At 41.4% G+C, this 25,050-nt stretch overlaps 1 protein-coding gene across 6 annotated transcripts in view; it reads right to left on the bottom strand.

Moving 5' to 3' along the window:
- The window catches only part of FLRT2 (fibronectin leucine rich transmembrane protein 2), a 91,138-nt gene that overhangs the window by 58,067 nt on the left and 8,021 nt on the right, over positions 1–25,050 (bottom strand). For 2 of the 6 annotated variants that reach the window (XM_081173187.1, XM_081173188.1), the window contains exon 2: positions 8,962–9,031. The exons of 3 other annotated variants lie outside the window; for them this stretch is intronic. The gene's annotated coding sequence lies outside the window, so the exon portion shown is untranslated. Of the gene's footprint in view, positions 1–3,686; positions 3,708–8,961; positions 9,032–25,050 lie in introns of those variants that run through there. One more of the 6 variants, XM_081173191.1, reaches the window with a different exon arrangement.

The raw sequence follows: 25,050 nt of genomic DNA on the forward strand, positions 1-25,050 counted from the left end.
TAAAAATTCTTCATGATACCGCTGTAGATTTTTATGTATTCTGTTGCGATTTCTCAGAGACGCTCATCCCCCATTACTGCAACATTAACTTAGGTCAGCAGCACAATTTAACATTTTGCCAGAGGATCATAATCCTTCGGATGGTTTTCAGCTTCATTTTAGCTTAATGAAGGGAATGCAACACATAACAGCCAAAAAACAAAAGAGGATCAAAGACAGCTATAAATAAAAAAATGTGCATGCCAAGCCAAAACACTTTCCTCTTTTTTTGCACCAAATAGCACAGAGATAATGTACCGCATTGGCATACGTGACCCAGAAGCAGCTTCGACAACTTTTTGTTTGCTTTGTAAGGGATTCGCACTAATATACGATGCTAACATATTCTGCCCTACATTCCAGCAAATTGTAAAACAAACAAGAGACACTATGAAGTTGGCAGAGTTCTGTTCAATCCCTGTAAACTGAGATCATCAGGAAATATAAATCTTCTTTGAGGCATCAAGGAAAGGTTCTTTAAACTGGTTGGTTTTTTTTAACAGCATGTTTACTCAGAAGTCCCAATGAGTTCAATGGGACCCACTCCCTAGTAAGTTTGCTCCTGCAATTTCCAGCAACTGGCATTCAGAAGCATACCATCTCTGATCATGGAGGCAGAACATAGTGATCAGGGTTAGTAACTACTGATAGTCTTATCCTCCATGAATCTATCTAATCCCAGTTTTAAAGTCATCCAAGTCACTGGCTGTCATGGCCTCTTGTGGAAGCTAATTCCATAATTTAACTATGTGCTGCGTGAAGAAGTACTTAAGTAATACGGGGTGATGGAGTCAGTAGAGCATGAGACTTAATCTCAGGGTTCTGGGTTTGAGGCCCACCTTGGACAAAAGATTCCTGCATTGCAAGGGGCTGGACTAAATAAACCTTGTGGTCCCTTCCAACTCTACAATTCTATGATTCTCTTATTCTTTTGTCTGTCCTGAATCAAAAGCTAGTGTTATGAACCATGGCAACCTTCATACATATTATGGGTTGAAGGAAACTTTTGAGAATTTATGTAATGCTGGCTACATCATTAGGAAGAGTGAGGTAACCTGCCTCAGGTTACCAATACTGATCTCCCTTTTTTAAAAAAGCAGCATATTCTATTGTTGATGGCTGTGTTTTTTTACTATGGGTGGGTAGGTAGGTACTATTTGTGTTTTCCATCTCAGAACTCAGAATGCCTCGGTCCATCTCTTTGTTCCTCACAAAACACCCTCCATGGTAGCAATTTTACATAATCAATGGTGCATGAAGTTTGAATGCTACCTTTTCACCAGGGACCAGATCCATTAAGACCTGTACTCAAACTCTCTGTGACCCCCTACGGTTTATATTTCTGTAAGAGGAGCACTGTTTTGCAGACAGCGATAAACCTAAAAGTTACATTAACAAGTGTCTTCACCTTGATAATGGATTGCCAATATTATTAAATGTTGCTATCTTTGGATAGTTGGCTTTTTAGTGCATTACTTGAGCTATGCAAAGAGTGACAAGATTATGGTTAAAATTGGATGAATAATTAAAGTAATAGAGTAATTGGAGTTGTACAATTTTCACAGCTGAGAGGAGTTGGAGAGGGGGTATGCTTCTTAGTTTATAGTTCTCCATAGAAGCCATTGCCAAGCATACCATTCCCAGGAGATCAGAATAAAAGATAATCAGGATTTTAAACACACACATACACAAGAATAACAGGTTATGTTGTTTTCTCTAGCTTAGCAGAAACTGCAGAGTAGGAATGCATTAGGCATCTGCATGGATGAACATTTCACCTCTTCAAAGTGACCAGACTTATAACCATATCCTACCAAAAGCCCACACAAAATAAAACTCAGAGCTGCAGACCACATACCTAACTGGGAGCTATTATCCCTGCCTTAGAAACTCTGTTCCTAAGGAGACATGCACAAGGCTGACAGCAATGACACAGCAGAGAGAAAAGATGTCCTTACTATCACTCTGTTCTGTAGCTAGCCTGCCTGGGATGAGAAAATATAACCTCAACTGATGTTCAGTGTGAGATTCTTACTTCACTGAAGGTTACATACAGGCCCTCAGAAGGGAGGGTGGATGTTTACGGACATGTCTATCTCCTTCAAACTTTATGTACTTATTCTTGCAAATACCAGTATATGCACAAGATCGTGTAAAGTGATGTTAAAACTGTAAGATGCTACCACCTCGGCTAGGCCAAATATAGACCTTCAGAGTTTCCCCTTTAGCTGCCGTCTGTTCCACAATTATTTATTTATTTATTTTAAAGGTATTAATGTACTGCTTTTCAAGCGAGCCTCACGGAGCAGGTTACATAATACTGTTGAAAACAATAAGCATAAATTAAAACTGTGTAATGAAACAGCAAAGGCAATTTATGGAGAGGGAAGACATTTTGAAAACCAGGTCTCTGCTCCTCCATGGGGCACGTGCTTCTTGAACAGCCCTGTGGTGGCATTTGAGGAACGAGAGGCCACCCGAGCCAGAACACTAGGAATGAGATAGTGAGTGGCACTCTAAGCTGTTCTGTTCTCTTTCTGTTTTAAAGAAAGGACAAGAACAGAGATCGCTTGGGCACTGCAAGATAAGATGCATTAAGGCCCTGGGATTGGGCAGGGAATGATGGCTTCCCAGATGTTGTTTGACTCCCATCTGCCCCAGCGAGCCTCAACAGAAGGTGGAGAGTCTTCTCAATATCTGCCACACAACTCTGATTTCCTGAAAACATGACTACCCTCAGGCCTGAGGGCTCAGCCATACTGCCGTTTCATGCAGATAGTAAGCTTCACTGCCCATGGGATGCTCTCCTCCAAACCACTGCATTCCATATTCACCCCTCCCTCAATCCAGATTTTCTCACACCAGGGATTCTACAAAAAGAAGGGGAAATGTAGTAAGGTGGTGATTTGAGGAAGAATATCATATGGATAATGGAGAATTAATAGGAGTGCAGGAAACTTACTGTCCACATTAAACAGCACCATAGATGACCCCGAAGTTTCTTTCAAAACCAAAAATGACTTTCCTAGCTTCCTGTGTTATCTTGATTTAATCTCTCTCTTTCTCTCTCTCTTACACACACAAAAACTACTTATAGTGCCAATTTAGATACATATTATACCAGTCTTCCCCAACCTGATGCCCTCCAGATGTTCCAAAGTGCACCTCTCATCGTCTCAGACCACTGCCTATGCAAGCAGTACACCAAATTATGGTTATGTATCCCTCAATCTTCCCCCAACCCCCAGTAATTTCTTAGCTTACTTCGGAGTTCATAGCAAACCATGGTTTGCAATTTTGTTAGAACCTGGAATACTATGATTTGTTCAAACCACCCTTCTCGTACAAACCAATATTAAACTCAATGCAGAAGGGGAGGAGATATACGTGTACAGAATTTCAAACCAGGGGGTGGCATTAGCTATGAAAGCAGCTCATGCCACTATGCATTTGTTTGAAATTACATTTCAGAATAAGATGAGCTGCAACTTAGACTGTTTTTCATTCTCATGTCCACATTCCACCTCTCTTTTCAAAAGGAATGATAGGTACATCCACAACAGAAATAACAGGGATCCTCTGTTGTGAGTCCACAAAGGTCTCAAAAGACTGCAATATTTCCATGCCAGAGGGGGAAAAAAACTGACTTTGAAGGTGACTACTGATCTTGCAATCCCATCTCCTTTGAAAGTATTTCTTAAGGCGACCCAGCACGTCAGATGCTGCAAGGATCACTAAAGAAGATGAAACATATCCCAGATTTAAAAGGATATCAGGTGGCCCAAAACCTTCCGATGAACACTTCAGGAAATTGTCTTAAGTCCTCCTCTAATCCTGTGATCTGCCTCCACTCTGCTGGTTGGGGCAGAGGGTGGGGGGAGAGAGCAGTGTTGTAATTAATGCTTCAAACTAGATATCTACAACTATATGCACACACAATGAAGAATTGATCAAAAAAAGCAAAGACATCGACATCTGCTTTGAAAAGGCATTTCAATTCCTTCCATGTCCTCAGAAGGAAAACGCATCTAGCAGTCCATATTTTAACCACTGTTTCATTTAATAATGCATATTGACATTTATCCGGAGAGATCAGCCTGTGCCTGGCTTCTTATTGTACACCCGCAAGCCTCTTGTCCATTCCTATGACTTTTTATTATAAGGCACTGTGAATCTGTGGGCGGTGACAGCAACGCCACTCCAAATAAAAGGCGTGGTTGACCATTCTCATGACAAATATTTTGCTTGTCTCTCGAGGCCGCATTCCTCTAGAGGTGGTGGGAGATGAGTGTTTTGCCTTTCAAATTTCACACAGTGACTTTAACCCATTCTATTCTTGGTCAAAAGGCCCCCAAAAGATCCTGGGAACTGTAGTTTGTGAAGTGTGCTGAGAATCGTAGCTCTGTGAGAGCTTAACCACACACCCCGGGATTCATGTGCTTTAAATGTTTGGTGTGGGTGTGGCTAATGAACCAAGGCCTGATTCAGTCTATTAAGGAAGATTTATGTGAGAATGCTAGCTTTTCACCACTTGGCAACCACAGATTGCCACTTCCCCTATTGCATCTAAGCAGATTTTATAACATGAAGCTTTAAAGTTCTAGTGCTCCATTTATATGCTCCAAGATACTCTCAGCAGTTTGAAAAGCTGCTATTGAGTGAAGGTTGTTCTGGGTGTTAGTCCCATGGGAGCCACACGAATCTATTTTCATTCCTACACCTTAGCAGCTGTCCTCGGTGACCCCTCTGCCTGCACTGGGACCTGAAGTCTCTCTGGATTTCAATTATACCGCAAGAATGATTCCCATCTGTGTCAGGCAGGCATTATTAGATAATGAGCAAGGTGTTTAATCCACATCACTGCGTAGAGTGTATTTCAAGTGCATATACAAAAAGAACAGCACTTTACTGTTGCAGCAAACCACTGTGTGACGCATAATCATTCACATATACGCATGCAAAAACCCACATGCCTGCACAGTGAAATGCACTCCTGGTCTCTGAAAGTACAAAGAATTTAGCTGTAAAGGAAAGTACACATATAAAATCAATTTGCATTCTATGCAACTCTCTGTGTTGGCCAAATCCTGTGACAGAGAGAGACGCAGAAATCAACAGGCTGGGTAATTTGTTTGTAAAGGTAAAGGGACCCCTGACAGTTAAGCCCAGTAGCGAATGACTCTGGGGTTGCGGCGCTCATCTTGCTTTACAGGCTGAGGGAGCTGGCGTTTGTCTACTTCGCAGACAGTTTTTCCTGGTCATGTGGCCAGCATGACTAAGCCGCTTCTGGCACAATGGAACACTGACACCAGAGCAGCGCACAGAAACACAATTTACCTTCCAGCCAGTGCGGTACCTATTAATCTACTTGCTAGGTTGGCAGGAGCTGGGACCAAGCAATGGGAACTCACCCCGTTGCGGGGATTCGAACCGCCAACCTTTTGATCGGCAAGCCCAAAGCTCAGTGGTTTAGACCACGGCTCTAGCCACGCCCCATATTTGTTTGTAGTATTCAGCAAAAGAAACAAGGGATGCCCAGTTCTGTGGACTTACTATGAAGAGAGCAAACTATGATCACTCTATAGAATTATGATACCTGCTAATACAGATCAGCAAAATGCATCCCAAAGACTACATTGGCATTGAGCAGTCACTTGTTTCAATGATTGTTCTATATTGCTTTTAAATGTTATTTTTTGTAAGTTGCTGTAAACCTCCCTGGTGTTTTGTGAGAGGGAGGTATATAAATACTTTATCACCTAGACATCTTATAGAAGGGAATTCCACAGGGTGGGTGCCACTACCAAGAAGGCCCTCTGCCTAGTTACTATCAGCATAGAGAGTAAAAAGCTTATTGGATCAGGTTAAGACTTACTGGTAGTATAAGATGACTCCTTAGATAACTTTGCTAGAGGGAGTTCACAACAATCCATCTTGAGTTCTTAGATGTGAGATTTTGAGTCCCACTACACTATGGCCACATTCACACTGAACATTTAAAGCGCTGTGATATCACTTTTAACAATTATGGCTTCCCCCAAAGAATTCTGGGAGTTCCAGTTTGATAAAGTTGCTGTGAGTTGCTGGTAGACTCCTGTTTCTCTCACAGAGCTACAATTCCCAGAGCTCCTTGAGAAGAGGAATTGATTGTTAAACCATCCTGGGAATTACAGCTTCTGATATGATAGCTCCATAAAGACTTTGTTTGTGTGTGAAGGTTTAATATACTCTGATAACAGAACTACTACAGCATACCTGCTCTGCATTACTGGATTCTCTCTACCGCAACAAAAGCAAATTGCTTAGCCCTGCTGTTGCATTAGGCAAACACCTCCAAGAGACTGCAATGGAATCGCAGAGAAGATCCAGCTACCGTTTCACCTTCTGAGCACTGTGGCATGTGCCTCTTGCAGGAGAAAGCATTTAAATCGGTAAAACCCATCACTTGAAATTTAATGCAGAGTGCCAAATGTCTACAGCAGCATCCATAAAAGCCATTACACCTGCAATCTTCTGACACACACAGATGAAGGTTAGCCTGGTAATTTTTTCATAGCCTTATTACATGTCCATGATGATCAAATGCATTTGAGGAGCAGCTGGAAAAGGTCACAGAATGTACCTTGGTTGCCAAGTTTCTTGAGGTTGATTAGGAAGGGGAGGATCACAAGAGAAACTTGAGTTAAATAGACACCCCTCTTTGTTGAATAATTCAGCTACTGATAGCACATTTATTTATTTCGCTTATATCTATGGAATTCAAGGGAGCATATCCAGGCACTCTACAATCCACACCCTGGCAACGCTCAGGTTTTACTTAGCTCCAGCAAAGCAGCCGCATCATGTGCCTTCAGACAGTGAACACACAACACAAAAGAATGCTATGAAAAACACATAGCAAGTGACATTGCCTTGCCATGCGTATCTGTGCTCTGGCAAAATGCTGGTTGGACTACTGCAATGTGTTGGATATGAGGCTGCCCTGGAAAACTGTCTGGAAACTTTGATGAATTCAGTACATTGTATCCAGGCTGTTAACTGGGACTTACCCATCATCAAAATTCTTCACAGGCATAATTTGTTCCAGGCACAGTTCAAACTGCTGGTTTTGACCCATAAAGCCTGAATGACTTGAGACCAATATAACTGAAGAATCCATTTGAGCCTGCCTGGCTGCTAAGATCATCTTCAAATGCCCTGCTCTAGCAGACCCTCCAAGTGTCCCTATTTTCCAGTGATGTCCCTGATTTAGAGAAGCCGTCCCAGTTTCTGATTTGATCCCGGAATGTCCCACTTTTTCTTAGGATGTCCCTATTTTCATTGGAGAGGGTATGGAGTTATCTGACCCCTGAGCCATCTGAAGGCATACCCTGTATAGGGAATTTTTTTAATGTTTAATGTTTTATTATGTTTTTATATATGTTGGAAGCTGCCCAGAGTGGCTGGGGCAACCCAGTAAGATGTGTGGGGTATAAATAGTAAAATTATCATTATGGAATGGGACATCCCTATTTACACTGGAAAAATGTTGGAGGGTAGTCTCTAGGTGACCAAAGATTTGGAAGTTAGGCAGGTGTTGACTAGGGCCAGGCTAAAACTCTCTCTGCAATAGTCCTCAGGTATTGAATTTCCTGCCCAGAGACATTCCACTGGAACCTGGTTTATTACCTTTTAGGCTTCAAAAGACCATTTTCTTCCCCTAAGCATTGGGTGATTGATTTGTTTTTACCTCTGCCTGCAGTATATGGTTGCTTGAGCTTTATTGCCATTTTACAGGGTTTTTTAACGCATAGTTTAAAATATGTTGTAAACCGCCTCAAAACCATTTTAGGTACAGATGCAGAAGAGTAAAAATGATTTCAACAGCAAATGAACAAAACTGAATAAAATAAAGTTATAAAGGACAGCTAAGCAAAGAACAATACAACTACAGAGCCAGCCTTACCATTGGGAAAGATCTGCTCAGTCAGCAGGTTTGGGGTGACCCTAAAAGGGCAGCAGATAATCATGAACTGTAGCATCTGAGGGGCATCATATATGCCTCAGTAACCAAAGTGTCTTGAACAATCTGTGGACAGAGTGGCAATATGAGTGATGCTCTGAGTGACAGCTTTGTGGACCGGAACAGTTTACACAGGCTACCAGGACCTGGAATCTCAGGGCTTCAGCCTCTTTCTCAGGGTGGTCTCTAGGGGAAAGTGTTAAATCTCAAGAGTGGGGGCATTTTAAGCCTTTTCTCCTTTCAAACATGTTTGTCTTGTCTTCATACACTTCTTCCCCTTGCTAGAGGCAACAGTGACCAACAGGTGGGCACCACTGCAAGCATAATCAATCTATTTTGAAAACAACTGGCAAACAGAATGACAATTCTACACTGGAGATTAGGTTGGAAGGGAAGGGAAGGGAAGTGGTAGAGCATCTGCTTTGCATGCAGAAGGTCTCATGTTCAATGCCCAGCATCTCCAGTTAGGGCTTGGGGAAAAAATCTTGCCTGTAAACTCTAGAGAGCTGCTGCTAGACAATACTGAGCTAGATGGTGCACTTGTATGACTCAGTATAAGGTAGTTTCCTAACACTTTAAGAAAATCACTACATGCCTTCAGTCTCCACTCCATACAGCTTCCACCCCATACAAAGGTCTGGACAAAGGTCAAGACACACTGGAGAGCTTTAAGTATCACCCTTCACACAGGATAGAAGCAAACTCGTTCTTCATACCGCTCTTTGTCTGGCCTATAAAGTCGGATGGACTAACTCAAACAAATCTGGATTAGTAACTAGTATCAGCGAACAAGGCCATCATAAAAACAGCAGGAGATTTAATGCTCCCACACCTGCACAATTTAATGTAATTTGTAATGACAGACAGTCTTCAGGTTAGAGCACGCAAGTGGAATTGAGGAGATTTGAATCCATCATTACCTGGGTCTGCCACAGAGGCTCTGCATTATCTTGGGTGTGTGATGCTGCCGCAGAGTCTAGATCTGATTCCCTAATGACAAAATGAAAACAAAACAAAATCTTTTCATCTTTTGTGGGATTGCTTAGAAAAGCATGGGCTGGCAACCACAAGCAAATATTTGAACATGTCGTCATGCGGCTCCAGCAAAGCAGATGCTCTCAGCTAAGCGATTCAGTAGCAAAGTGTACCCATGCAAGCGAGTCTTGTTAGAACATGGGCCTCTGGCTGCCGAGAATTCCCATCTCAACTTGTGAGATTTGACAGAGACTCCTTTGCTGGATCTTTGATGAGAACAAGCAACACCCCTGTCGTCTTCTTCTTCTTCTTCTTTTCCTTCTCCTCTGTTTTGCTCACCACAAGCACCCTTTAAACAAAAAAGAATAAAGAAATCCTGTCCTTCCATTAGGAAGATGAAGGTGGCAGGTATGTTCCCCTAATGCTCATAACAAGGCCTCAAGCCCATCCATGGATGAGCAATGATTTAAGCCCTGGCCTCCCCAGTAGAAGGCTATACTGTCTCCTGAGGGAACAGCCAGCAACTGCAAGTGTCCAGAAAAAGCCCACTTTTTAGTGCATCAAATGTGGTATGTGGATTACGAATCATCTCTGCCTTCTCCCTATCATCGACTTCAAAAGCTGACGTGGCTCTCTAACATGGGGAACTTGTCAATCCTTACCTGGAAACTGTGCCAAATCATATGCAAAATAAGCAACACCATATATGGAATTTGGAGAGCTACTCCAGAAAACTGTTCTGTGCTTTGTTTCATTTCTTCAGGAGTTCCTTCACATTTGTGAGCAGTAGTGGATTTAGGGTAGTGTGACCTGTTTGGCCACACTGGGCGCCACACTGCAGTGAGTGGGGGAGCACAATAATGTGCAGTAACAGAAGCAAGGGGTGCTTAAATTCAGCATGAGGGCTCCACTGAAATTTGAGAATTTGAATGTTCACCATTGTTGTGATACCTGCTTTTGATCTCTAAAATGGAAAAGGTTGCCTGAAATAGCTGGGTCAGCTTGTGTGCTTCTCCCGGCCACCCTTTCCCCAGATGAAGGAAAAATGGCACCTTGATTTATGTACAATTATTTCACCAGGAAGCACTCTAAGAAATATCTCTCTTTCTGCTAGAGTGGCATTAGCTCCTAAGGGTGAAGAAAGAAGATTAAAAACAAATACAAAGGAAGTTGTTGCATGACAGAGCATTGCCAAGCAACAGAGGTGACCTTGAGCATTTGCGCCCCTCTCTTTTTTGTGTTGCGTGTGGAAATAAACGGATAAATATATCCATATCTGCATGCACTGATTTTTTTTTTAAAAAATCCAAATATGTTCGGAGTGTTGAGGTTGGGGAAAATGCATTACTCATCATGGCACAACCACAGACATAAACAAGTTCTAGTCTTACAATTCTTTTGTCTGAGACGGGACTTCCTAGTTCCCTTTGACATCATGTTGCATTCCAGTCAGAGAAGTGAAAGTGGCAGCTGCTCATAAGAGGCAGTGGGAAAAGGCAAGACATGAGCATAGCTGTGCTTCTGAAGCAGAGTGTCATCATTCCACTTCCCCACCTCCCTGCCACCAAGGAGGGAAAAGTAGAGGCAAAAACAGGAGTTGGCACAAGTTCAAACACAGGTCTTACTGTGTTTAGGGATGGCAGGTGATGAGAGCAGTTCCTATTTTTGTGTGTAGAGAAAAAAGCTCTTTATATGAAAATATAAAATACAGTGGTACCTCGGGTTAAGTACTTACCGTATTTTTCGTTCTATAAGACGCGAGGAAAACAAGAAAAAATAATATTCTGAATCTCAGAAGCCAGAAGAGCAAGAGGGATTGCTGCGCAGTGAAAGCAGCAATCCCTCTTGCTGTTCTGGCTTTTGGGATAGCTGCGCAGCCTGCATTCGCTCCATAAGACGCACACACATTTCCCCTTACTTTTTAGGAGGGAAAAAGTGAGCCTTATAGAGCAAAAAATACGGTAATTCGTTCCGGAGGTCTGTACTTAACCTGAAATTGTTCTTAACCTGAAGCACCACTTTAGCTAATGGGGACTCCTGCTTCTGCCGCGCCACCGGAGCACGATTTCTGTTCTCATCCTGAAGCAAAGTTCTTAACCTGAAGCACTATTTCTGGGTTAGCGGAGTCTGTAACCTGAAGCGTATGTAACCTGAAGCGTATGTAACCTGAGGTACCACTGTATGTATATTATGTCCATGGTGCAGGAAGGAGAGCTACATCTCTGAGTGGCTTAAGAAAATCATCCTGCAATGTTAAGTTTCCCCATGTTGCAGGTTAAGAGGGGCAAAAGGCAGTTACAACTAGTCTGCAAAACATTCTTATAAGCCAGGGGAAAAGTAGGGATCCATCAATTTCTATGGGCAAATCTGTCGATTTTGGTTTCTCCCACTTGCTCGTTTTTTAACCCAATTTTAAATTCTGCTCTCTACATTTCCACACCAGTTTGTGATTTTTTATTTTTCAAAAAGTCCTCATGAAGATTCACCAGCGTTTTAGTGCAAATGTCTTCTAACACACACGCTTAGTAGGCAGTTTTTACAAAGCATGTTTTCCCTAATATTTATATGCTCCTAATGCAATCCTTTAGGTGAATTATTTTCACTAGTATATGCATTTTGTAATGCATTTTATATATGCTACTTGGTTGGAGACATGCACTGCAAAATTCAGAGAGGTGTTCCTTTCTAAGGGTGAGTGTAATTCGGTTTGCACAGTGTTTCAGAAATTGCAAATTATTAAGATTTGCCTTTGAATTTGAACTGAATCTAATTGCTCCCCCAAGCCTATATAATAGTCTCCACATATCAAACTGGAAACTGACACTGAGGTAGTCACTTACAACAACTTTCAAGTAAAGATTTTTTGAGAGCTGTCACTTTCTCACCCTTTCTCACTGAATTACAGCATCACAGATACAGCTGTTTCAAATGAATTCATTTCTCTCACAGTGAGTTTCAATCACAAAAAAAATATTTGTACAATCATGTGAAACACAAGCAGTACAGCAAAATAATGCTTCTCCTCCCACTGCCACAAAAATAGTGTAGTGTTGTTTAATGCTTAGCATGTTGGATTATGACTGGATAAGCACTGATTTAAATCTCCACTCAGCAACTTACTGAATGGCTTTTGACCATTGCTATTTTTGTCTAACCCAACCTTTCTCAACCTTGGGTTCCTAGATGTTGTTAGACAACAGCTCCCATCATACCTGGCCAGCATGGCCAGTGGTCAGGGATGATGGGAGTTGGGTCCCCAGATGTTCTTGAACTACAAGGTTGAGAAAGCCTAGTCTAACCTACAAGATTCTTTTAAGGATCAATGGAATGAGGGGAGAACCACAACACCGCCTTGAGTGATTCACAGCAATTGCAGAAGAACATTTTCTATTATTCCCCATGAAATCTAGGTTCTACAAAAAGAAAAGGACTGAAAAAGTTGTGTAATGCAATGGATAAACTTGATTGTTGCAGACGTTTCAGATTCATTCCATGTCAACCTCAAGACCATCGTTTCCTTGCATGCCATGTAAGAATACAATATACTGAATATCCCCCCATACCAAGGAATCAAGTAGATCATACAGAATGAGAATGCCATAAGACCAGCCAAAAGGTTAGATCTACCATGACAGCACAGATATGCTCATGGATACTAGAGAATTCTAGAGAAGTGTTTAACAGCACCATCACCAGGATGATTAACTTCCTTTTCAAAAAATCACTTACAAAGTGAAAGCAATCATTACGCATTACAAGTTATTTCCATTATGAGTCCTCCTTGCGAAATCTCTTCCTGTCTTGGTGGAAATCTCCATTATGTCACGTAAAAGACACAATGCTATGAAAAGACCGCAAGGGCTGCAAACGCCCATGCTGGATACTCAGAAACTTGTACAAAACATATTCTCAGATTCTTAGAGCAAAAACACCCAGACCAAGCAGTAGTCCATCCCACATGTTGCTGGACTACAATCCCCATTCATCCCTGGCCATTGGCTATGCTGTCTTGGGCAGATTGGAGTTGGAGTCCAACAACATAGCTGCTGGTTCCTGTATTGTAGGGGGTTGGACCAGATGACCCACAGGGTCCCTTCTAACCCTACAATTCCACGATTCTATGAACATCTGGAGAGTACCAGATTGGCTACTTCGACTCGGTAATGATCTGCGTGACGATGTAGGAACTGCATCTCTTTAATAGCTACAGGATATATTTTCTCACTGTATGTACCTGTGATTAATAGGTACAGAACGAGCACCCCATATTTAGGCAGGCTTGCTTAACTTATATCAGTTTTGATATCAAAGTAGCCTGCCATACTCTGATTGACTTCAGATCTTAACATTTCTGTTGTCTTTATTAAATATCAGGACCTAGAATATTTTGGGTTGCCAGAGTAAGATGTTGCGGGACAACAAAAATGTGTAAATTTATGACATGAACATAATTTACACATTTACAAATTTACACATGAACATAATTCTTTTTATGGGCTGACAGGAAAAATGCTTTGGAAGTGAATGTTTCAAAAATTCTTTGGCAGCAGATTTCAGTGGCCCACACAAAGTATCTGGCTCATTTGTCTTAATCATTGTCATGAACCCTTGGTGCACTTGTTTATGAGTGAAACTATTTCCCACTATCCAACATTGGTGTGGGATTATTACTTTTTAAATCATATATATATATATATATATATATATATATATATATATATATATATAAAAGAAAAAGATCTCTCCATATTTATTTTCAGTTTAGATTCAGTCTAAGAGGTCTCACACTTTTCACCTTCTTTAAAAGAGCAGTGGACAAATTCGTGGAAGAGAGGCTATGAATGACTACTAGCCACAATGGCTGTGCTCTGTCTCCATAGCTGGACTAGATCATTGGCCTGATCCAGCAGGCTTTTCTTACATTCTTACGGTACGTTTTATAAATCAGACCCTTTTATTAACACCCTGGCTAAAAAATAAATAAATCCCAATGCCTTCAGAATTGTGCATCAGTCTGATAGGACAAAAGAAGTTAGATGTATACCTGAAGGAGCATCTCCACCCCCAGCGTTCAGCCCGAACACTGAGATCCAGCTCCGAGGGCCTTCTGGCAGTTCCCTCACTGCGAGAGGTCAAGCTACAGGGAACCAGGTAGAGAGCCTTCTTGGTAGTGGCACCCACTCTGTGGAACACCCTTCCATTGGATGTCAATGAAATAAACAACTATCTGACTTTTAAAAGACATCTGAAGGCAACAATGTTTAGGGAAACTTTTAAAGTCTGATATTTTATCATGTTTTTAATATTCTGTTGGGAGCCACACAGAGTGACTGGGGAAACCCAGACAGATTGGCAGGGTATAAATAATAAATTATTGTTGTTGGTGGTGGTGGTGTTACATATTCTTGGCCAGAGCCTCATTAACTAGTTCCCTCTCTGGATGGACCAGTGGGGACTACCAGGAGTTGAGTCTTCCTACCTTCACCTCTCAGGATGCTCTAGATTTATTTGGCCTTTGGCCACAGGTATACCTCTGTGGTAGAGCAGATACTTTGCATGCAAAGTTCCTAGTTCAATCCTTGGTATCTCCGGGTAGGGCAAGGGAGTTCCAAAACCCTAGAGAGCCAGTTCTAGTCAGTGTAGACCATAGTGAGCTAGATGGTCTGATGCTCTCGGTATAAGGCAGCTTCTAATGCTCCTGTGCTTTACTTCATAATAGCCAACTATGCTGAAATACACCAGGCCACCATGATGATAGATGTACATGGGATTCTGAATGAAGGGTTTTTTTAGCAGTACGTAACCTTGTGATGGCTCTTCATCAGGGATGGCTAACTCAAAGACCTCCAGAAATTGTTGAACAACAACTTCCATAATGTTGCATAAATTTATGCTGAATTCTTTCCTTGGAAGGAATAATAGCAATTATAGACTTCTCTAGCCTGCAGGTCAGTCAGAATAATGGAGTGCCTATTTTCCTAGACTGTTATACCTGGGTAGTTACCAAGTGTTATAAATCCAGTGATAGATCCTTCACAAGCCTAACTTCCTTCTGTCTCTGACAACTGAGCCTCCACTATCACCTCATCTGAGCAAGAGCTTCAGAGAATCAAGGGTCATCTAGTCCACCCCCCTGCAATGCAGGAATCTCAGCTAAAGCATCCATGACAGATGGCCATCCAACCTCTGCTTTAAAACCTCTGAGGAAGGAGAGTCCACAACTTCCCGAGGGAGATGGTTCCATTGTTGAGCAGCTCTTACTGTCAGAAAGTTCTTCCGTATGTTTACTTGGAATTTCTTTTCTTGTAACTTTGAAACCATTGCTTTGAGCCCTAGAGCAGGAAAAAACAAGCTTCATGCTTCTTTACTCTAGATATAAAGTTTTCTTTGCTTGGTCGAACTACCTGTACTGGAAAGGTGAATTCTCCTACAGCTACACATTGGTAGTTTCCTGAATGGTAGTTGGTAGCAAGGTCCTTAGAGAAGAACCATAAATTAGGATCTGCTATCTTCCATCCTGAACAAAGACTAGATTCAGCAATAACCCTTGACCATTGGCTGCGCTTGATAGGAGTTTTAGTCCAACAACATATGGAAGGCCACAGGCTAGCCATCTCTGACAATAAGCTATGAAATGGCTTATTGAAATGGCAAAGTACATCACGTTATCATTTTTTAAAATTCCTGTATATTGAATGATGATATATGTCAATGTTCATGTAACTTTGTGACAATTCAGCAGGGTTTCCAGAGGGCTACTTATTTTCTTTCCATCTCCCCCTCCCTGTTAAAGAGGACGATGACTGTACCATTTTCAGTTCCTTCTGATTTCACTTCAATCACTGAAAGTGAGGAATATGATCCCTTTGCTGTGATTTGGTTAGCGCCTTGTCCTAGTCAGCACACATCTGCCTAAACTATCTTCCTGAAGCTTGTAAAATATGATTGTTTACGAGATATTGATGGCTGGAGGGGAACACTAAAGAGCAGAGAGTCATAATTAGAATTCCAATGCATTTGATCCAATAAAGATTCCATCAATGTCACAGAGAGATGAGTGGCTGTGAATCTTGGAGTCATCATGGCCCATACAAACTGATTTATACACTTACAACGCTGGACAAATGAAGGGCAAAGAACCCATGCCAAACAATTCCAGCAAGACAACTCCTTACTTATCCTTCGGCTGGCTGCCGAAAATGCACAGACGCTCTGGACTCAGCTGTTTCACATCGTAACACTCGGCCAAATAACTGGTCCAATCCATCTACATTTAGTCAAACTATTCCCTTATCGGTAGATCCACAATTGCATCATGTAGGATGCGTGTGCATCTGCTGATAAGAAATTTCTGCAAGAAAAACAGAATCTGGGCAGATCAACAGACTTTTCTCTCTCTCTTTTTTCCTCTTCCCATCCCCCTTGCCAGGGCTGCTGGCAGCAATTCTAAACACCTCATTTATTCCGGATTTATAAAGGTCCTCTGTGCAGAGTGTAGAGCTTAGCTTTTGACATTTATATATTCCTTCTCTAGAGATGCTATTGTATACACAGAATTATTTTGGTTAGAGGGTTGCAGGGATGTGGCAATTAAAATCAACAGTGTTGTCTGAGGCTTCACGGCAAATGCTAACTGAGAAAAGTATCTGCAAATGGTGTGGGGGGATCTATCCTTGCAAACCTGCTCCAAGGCATCTAGGGTGTTATTTTTAAGAAGAGAGATGTCCTCTGTGTCCTTTTATTGCTTAGCTATTTTCCAAGCAGTAATAGTAGACACTTTTCACCCTGAGCAAAGACTGTGATTGTGTTATACGCGACTTCTGCGAGGGGAAGTTACTGAAATTAATTTCATCAAATGGCGAAAGTAATTTCTCAAATAAAAACAGACTATTACGAGCAAAGAGATGTCTTAACAGTTTACTGGTGACCTGCAGATCAGCCTTAAGAAAGTGAAAGGAGTGAATTGAAAAGAAGAGGGCAGACTTGCACTCTGGCAACAGATACTGCAAGAGGTACCAGTGGGCACAGGCTGATCTGATGCAAATAATTTAGCAATTCACTGTGCATATCTATCCTGTTATCTGCACTAGAAAACAATCTGTTTCAAGATACCCTTCGCAGCTTTCATTGGGAGCTTTCACTACTAAATTGGAGCACTACTAAATTGCACTACTAAATTGGAGCATTAATATATTTGCTTGGCTCCTTGCAAGTGTGTGATCCAGAAAAATCATTTCAGAGGGCCAAACAGCAATGCTTTATATGCTTTTTTCATTCATCATCACCCTAATCATTTAATAGAAATCAGACATTAACTCCAACGTGGATTACATCCCAGGAAAGGCATTCAGGCTGATAAGAGCTTATAAACTGGGAGGCATTAAAAGACCAAGATAAGGGGATATGTCCAATCTTTATCGTAGGGTGGATACAGATCATCAGGCATTACTTTTCAAGGGAGTGAAACAAAAGTGCTACAAAGGCCAGTTCCATGTAGTCAATTTGTCAAGGATCCATGTATTCGTCACACCCTTATTGCAAACAGTGGAGTCTTGTGATTTGATAGCTTTCTTGTGATGTTAACATCTCTGCCTTTGTGCAGGGACACACAATTTGCAATTCAGTGGGGTGTGTGTGTGTGTGTGTGTGTGTGTGTGAGAGAGAGAGAGAGAGAGAGAGAGAGAGAGAGAGAGAGAGAGAGATTGTCATGCCTCCAACAGAGTGGAAACATGTTCTAGAAAGCAGAGTTGTTCCAGGAACCCCCTCACAGTTCCACTACCACCCTCAGACCAAAGTCAATGTCCATCTTTGCATTATATCCCTAAAAGAGAGTAGCTAAGTTCATATGTTACAACGAAACTTGCAAAGAGAACGTGGAAGTGACTGAGTGACTCGCATATCTTGCCTGTGCATCTATAGCAGCTCAGTGCATCTCACTGCCAAAAAGATGCGCCAGTCACCGGCATAGATATTTACACCAGAAGTGTGAAAAGAGGGTGCACATCTCTCTCTCTCTCTCTTGCAGTGTTCTTACTCTTTCCTTATAATGCCCAGAAATGATCAGATTTCAGCTGCTCAGGCTAAGACTACAAAAAAAACCTTGCACTTCCAGTTCTGGAGTTTGCCGCTTCACTTCCCAAGAGCCTGCCAAACAGAGAGATGTTATTACAGAAAATTGGAAGCATTTTTGTTGTTGCCTTTTGTTTTTACATGACTGTATTCCTTTTGTTCTAGGCAGGAAAGGCCACTCCACAGACCTCTGATTATTCTGGAAACTATATGGGAAGTAGTGAAAAAACAATTGAAACAGCTTTTTTTTTTAAAAAGAGCCACCAACTTTCTCTGCTTCTAACTTTAAAAGGAAATGAGACATCAAAGTATGTCATCTCTTTCCACATAATTTTTAAATATTATTGTTTGATAAAATTGTGGACCATCAACCACATCTCCCAGTTGTTAAATGTTCTCAGTTTCCTCCTCATTCTCAGGAGCATCAAGGGAATTTGACTCAGATCATCATGGGTTTTCTTCAGATGCACCATATGTACCAAGTCAAAATAGCTTGCATTTCAGATAACTTGGGACTTGGGGAAAAGGAGTTACCTTCACTGAAGCATGTGGACTGACTTGATTCCTTCAGTCTTTTGGATATATTTACTCTGCAAATATCTCCTTTCTGTTTGTATTAACTCTCATCTGAATTTCAGAGAAGGATCCCTGAAAGCCTGGTAAGAAGAAGGCCCTGCCATTGGAAAAGAAGAATCCAACCTTGGTGAGTATCATTCAATTATTAAACTGCATTCCAATTAAATGTATTTTACTGTCTTGGCTGGAAGAAAAGAGTCAGCAGCCTACACTTCCCAGATGCCATTATGCAAAACAAAATGAGCTTTAGGTTGCCAGCCTCTGTTTTTTTAATTCAATGTCTTGAAATAGATTCATATCACATGCTCTACAATTACACATAATTGTATATACTGGGTTGTATCCAACTAAGTTAGTCATATCCGACTAACTTAGGCTCATTAATTTCAATGGGTCTGCTTCTATTTGGGTAGGACTTAGTTGGCAAAAATGCACCGAGTGCCAATGCACATACCCAGTGACCAAGAATCCTGTAGGCACCATGACACAACAGACACAAGTGCACTTCCCAGCACATGTTTCATGCACTTTGTGCTGTGGGTACTGCACCCAATTCACAGAAACTTTTTCCCTATAGTGTGTGTAGCAGAAGAGCAGCACAAATGAACGTGCCCCATTACACAAAGGATTCCTCATCAACATATCCTCCAACATTTCTCCAATGAAAATAGTGATGTCCTATTCTTTTTTTTAATCGTTATTATTATTATATACCTTGCCCATCTGACTGGGTTGCCCCAGTTACTCTGGGTGGCTTCCAACGTATACAAAAACCTAGTAAAACATTAAACATTTTTTTAAAAAATCCCTATACAGAGGTGCCTTGAGATGTCTTCTAAAGGTTATTTTGTTACTTATCTCCTTGGCTCGGGGGTCACATAACTCCGTACCCTCCAGCATTTCTCTGCTGAAAATAGGGACATCCTAAGGAAAAGCAGGCCATTCCAGGATCAAATCAGAAACCGGGATGACTTCTATAAATCCAGGACTGTCCCTGGAAAATAGGGACACTTAGAGGGTCTGCATCAATGTTTATATGTGAGTGAACCAGGCCACTGTGCTGGGTTACTTTCTAATGCAAAACAAAAATGCAAACACTTTAGCTTTTAATTATAGAACTGTAACTGTAGCACACTGTAAACACCTACAATTAAGAAGATGGAATCAAGAGTTCTGCAGCATCTGTGCTATACTGAGAGAGATATCGTCAACATGTGTATTATTGGTCGCTGTCCTGTTAATGGAAATGCTTTCCCATCCCATTTATGTCAAAAATACACAGTGCATACAAACCCTTTTAATGCTACAGTTAAGGAATGGAACATTTCCTTCCCTGCAAACTACCATTGCCCATTTGTTTCTGCTTATGAGAATGACATGCACCACCAGCTGCTGTTGGGAGTGGAACTCCTGGCAGCATTAACCCATTTCTCTCCCAATAAGGTCCTGGATTTAGTTTCCATTCTGGGCTCTGACCTTTTTCATCAGTGTATCATATAATAGCCAGTGGACAGTTTGCAGCTACATTCAGAGGCATGCCTAGGATCCCACTGTACAGAAATATTCAAAGGGCAAAAATCTCCAGGGACACAGGCGTGATATGTCTATTAGCAGCCACTCCTGGTGCTAGTCCTAAACTTCCCTGTCAAGAAGAAAGAACATCGTCTGTGGACCTCATCTCTTCCAGCCACATTCCTTCTACAAGAGGCTGTGACGGCCACCATCTTGGATGGCTTTAAAAGGCGATTAGACAAATCTGTAGCTGTGAATGGCTACTAACCATTAACAGTCACTCTGAGCTTCTTTTTGTAAAATAAAACTGGCTAAATTATATATATATAAAAAACCCAACAAAAACCCTCCTCCTGGCTATGCTCTACCTCCACTGTTGGAGACAGTTTGCTGGGAATATGTTGCTGGATAGCACAAGGGAGGACAGCACAGTTGTACTCAGGTCCTGCTGGTGGGCTTTATTTTATCTATCATCTATCTATCATCTATCTATCATCTATCTATCATCTATCTATCATCTATCTATCTATCTATCTATCATCTATCTATCTATCTATCTAATTTGTACCGTGGTACCTCGGGTTAAGAATTTAATTAGTTCTGGAGGTCCATTCTTAACCTGAAACTTTTCGTAACCTGACGTACCACTTTAGCTAATGGGGCCTCCAGCTGCCGCTGCGCGATTTTTGTTCTCATCCTGAAGCAAAGTTCTTAACCCGAGGTACTATTTCTGGGTTAGTGGAGTCTGTAACCTGAAGCGCCTGTAACCTGAAGCGCCTGTAACCCAAGGTACCACTGTATACCGCCCTATACCACAGGTCTCAGGGCAGTTACAACATAAAATCACAATACAAAAACAACCCAATAGCCCCCTCCTCCCCAACACATTTTAAAAGGGCATTGGACGTCACTCGGCCAAAGGACTGGTTAAAGAGGAACATTTTTGCCTGGTGCCTAAAGGTGTATAATGAAGGTACCAGGCGAACAAACCTCCCGGGAAAGAACATTCCACAAAGAGGGAGCCACTGCAGAAAAGGCCCGTTCTTGTATTGCCACCCTCTGGGCCTCTCATGAAGGAGGCACACGAAGAAGGGTCTCAGAAGATGATTTCGGGGTCCAGGTAGGTTCATATGGAAAGAGGCAGTCTTATGGAGGTATTGTGGTCCTGAGCCATTTAAGGCTCTATAAGTCGAAACCAGCACTTTGAATTGGGCCCGGAAACTTCCCACAGGCACCTGGTTGGCCACTATGGGAACAGGATACTGGACTAGGTGGGCCACTGGCCTGATCCAGCAAGCTTCTATGTTCACATTATGCTTTGCTCCAGGAGCCTTGTCTGAACTGTGGGTATCAGCCTCAAGTTCGCAGTCTGAAATGGTGGCTAGTGATAATTCCTTATGAAAGGTCTACCAAAGAGGGGAGGCTCCTTACCAAAGGCAGGGTCAACCCACAGCGTTTTGCTGCCCATGGCGAAAGGGAAAAATAAACATGCTCTCCCCATTCCATGCATTCCACATACAGAAACCAACTGGAACGGCAGCTGATTCTGGGATCCAGGGCGCTTGAGGCAGCTGGCTAGCTTAGAAGGGCCAGGGCTTGCTGTGTGGCACACAATGGAGGCAAACGGTTAGGGGTTTTAGAACAAAGAATCAAGGGGCTCTTGCTATTTGGTCCACAACCATGGGCTTTTTGACATGGTTGCCTTACTTTAACTAATGACAAGGGCGGCTCTGACCATGGGCACAGAGGGCAACAGAAATCGAGGGGTCTGAAATAAGTCTTTCAGGCAAGCACAAAAGGATTTAAAGAGGCCTTTGATGCAATTCGTGCAAGGCTAGAATTCTGAGCCTTCGGAAGTCAGGAGGAGTATATGGCCCAATGCAACAGGAAATGTTTTTTCTGTGCCCCACTGAAAAATGTGCTTTCATGGTTCAGCAAGACTCACACACAAGGACTTCCAAATAAACTGGGTCTTTTGTCATTAAATTTAAAGGATTGTTTCAGCTTTCAGATTCAGGAAAGAATGATAAACAAATACAAATAGTAAGCATTAAATTTCACTCCTTCCAAACTGATAAAATATAAGAGGGGAAATCAGATACAGCCTATTTAAATTTGCACGGGCAGAAATTTGAAGGGATCAAAAATGAAACATCCCAACACTGAAAACCATTTTTTCACAGACTCTGGTTCCACGTGAGTGAGAGCTTATTGGGATCTGACGCGTTGATTATCATGACTATTTAAAGGTTATCACCCCCAATAAGTTTGCAAATCATTTTCCTTTATGTTAATTTCTATGACTGTGGTCCTTAGCCCATAAACTGTCATAGGGAATTACTCTGTTAATTTATCAGTTGACTAGCTGCCCAGTGATTAATAATTATGAAGGACTCAAAAAGCCATGTCGGAATTTTTGTTGTGACCTTTGGGGCGTTGATCTAAGGGGAGGACTGATCCTATGAGGTGCTGAGTATCTTCCACCCCTTTCAAAGCATGATCAAAATGTGCTGATAGGGACTCAGGAATGATGCAAGTACAGCCCTTGGCCAATGGCACTTTTCTGGCAACTTGCAAGACTCCATAGGATCATCCCCATCATGAAATCCCATTGGATTTGATAGTAAAGGAGATGGATTCTGCAGCCACTGAAGACATGAGCACAGCAAAAGTTTCTGAAATTCTGTTGTTCAAATGCTGCAGTCCACACATTGTGGAATAATCTCATTAAGGCTACCTATGAGTTAACAATTTGGGGGCTGACACCTAAATCTCAGTGGCTGGTTAACCTAAGTGCATGATCCATTTTTCTATAACTCTACCTTCACCCATTTATATACAGAAGAAGAAATATTCCCATTAAACCAGATCAGAAGGAGCCATTTTTTTAAATAAACAAGCCACATGTATCAGGCCTGTTACAAAGTAGACAAGGGACCTTTAAGAAGCAGATCAGAAAGCACAGAATGTTTTTTTTTTGAAAAAAGATTAAAGATGTTTTACAGATTTCTTTATGGATCATTAAGTTTTCTGGAATCCTGAATGTAACATGACAGATTTGTTTTAAGACCTCACTAGACTGAGTTCCTATTCAATTCAAAGGGCCATGTCAGGAGAAGGAATCAAAGAGAAATAAAGGCTGCTGCTTGAGTAAATCACCAGTAAAGCACCAAAGAACAGGAAGATCGCAACAGTCTGGGCCACTGGCTGAATATAACTAACTTCATTGTACTAGCTAAGCATTTTCATAGAGGACAAAACTGGAAGAGATTCAGAAAAGACTGGACTCTGGCTCCCACAAAAGTATTTGCCTTTGGTAAGCCGTCAGTTTTTTTATGGGTTTCTTTTTAACTGTTGTTTCTAAAAGAACTCCAAAGATGTAATAATTATTTGGGTCACGTATTTCTTTATTTGTTCTTTAAAAGCAAGCCGACAGATGCATCTATAGGTCATACACTGCTTTAGGGAATTCAGCTTGATGCCATCAGCTTGAAGCTGACAGTCTTCCTTCACATGGTTTGTGTTGGTGGCTTTTTTTGAAATCGTTAAATTGGCTCGTGCTTTTCTGTTGATATCTGGATTTTGTAATTGGGTGTAATTTGTGGGTTTTGGTGGTTAGCCATCTTGATTTCCTTGGAAAATTGGGCAGGTTGTAAGTTTTTTAAATAAAATAAGAATAGTCACTTTGTGAGGTTTCCTTCTTCTTTTTTCTTGAAATAGCACAATTTGCTTCCAAAAGAAAAAGAAGAAAAGTAAGGAATCATTAAGCATCTAAAGCCACCATATTACCCCAGCACTAAATGCATCAAATATCATCTGGAAAATGTCAAACCAAACTATCCCCCTCATCAAAGCAATGCTGTTGTTGGAGCCCTCGATTCGCAATTCACAATAATTAACTAAAACATGAAATATGGATCTGGATACAAGCAAGAGACAAATTGATATTTGAAAGCTGGGTTTAATAATCCCCAAAAAGGGACCATCTGTTAATAACAATCTTTTCCCTTGATCTCTGATGGGTATTCAAAATACAGACACAGATGGAATTTTATTTCCTTTTTCATTACAAAGATAATCTTGCTACTATACTTAAATGCTCGTCACTGTACATCTTTGCTAAGTATGCATTTTTTTAGTTACAACTATGGGGTGATAAAAGTCACGCAATCAACAGAACTTCTGGAGCAAACATGAACTATCGGACATACCAAATTGCATTTTGACTCTTGATTTTGTTAAGTGAGCCGACCTATGGTCACCAGCAAACTAAGAGAACACTGTCCAAATGCCTGGTGTTCTTCACATTAGTGGCAAATGGGTATGAGTTACCTTATATTCATTTGAATGTTGTTCTGCTATAGAACAACAGACATGAGAAGAGCTAGGAGTGAACACCGTCTTTTAATCCAACGAGCAAATTGAGTAATTTAAGATATCCAAAACCCAAGCAAGTCAGATGTTGCATTCTCCCCCTTCCCTGCTGCCACAATATACTTTGCAGAAGAAAAGGAGCAAGATAGAGAGTGAGAGTAGAGAGAGACCATGCATGCATTGATTGCATACTTCTCACAGATAGAGGTCACTAATGGACTGAATTTGAATCACTGTGGCAGAAACCACAAAGTTATATGAAAGTAATCTAGTGAAAAATGAACTCACTTTTAGATTAAGAGCAGAGGGTGTAGGGGTGACTAAGAAGCTGTCCTTCTTGGAAACAAACAGTTTTCTCTTAAGAGGGGCTATTCCCTCACCTATAAAGCACAGCAGAATAAAAGCCACAGCCCTTAATGTGCTTGATCTCCTACTTGTTTTCAAACAAGGAAGCCTACGTTTTCTGATGCCAGGGAATGGAGAGGAAAATCAAATCATCAGGG

The sequence above is a fragment of the Podarcis bocagei genome, assembly GCF_964188305.1.
Source record: "Podarcis bocagei genome assembly, chromosome: 1".
NCBI classification, from domain to species: Eukaryota; Metazoa; Chordata; class Lepidosauria; order Squamata; family Lacertidae; genus Podarcis; species Podarcis bocagei.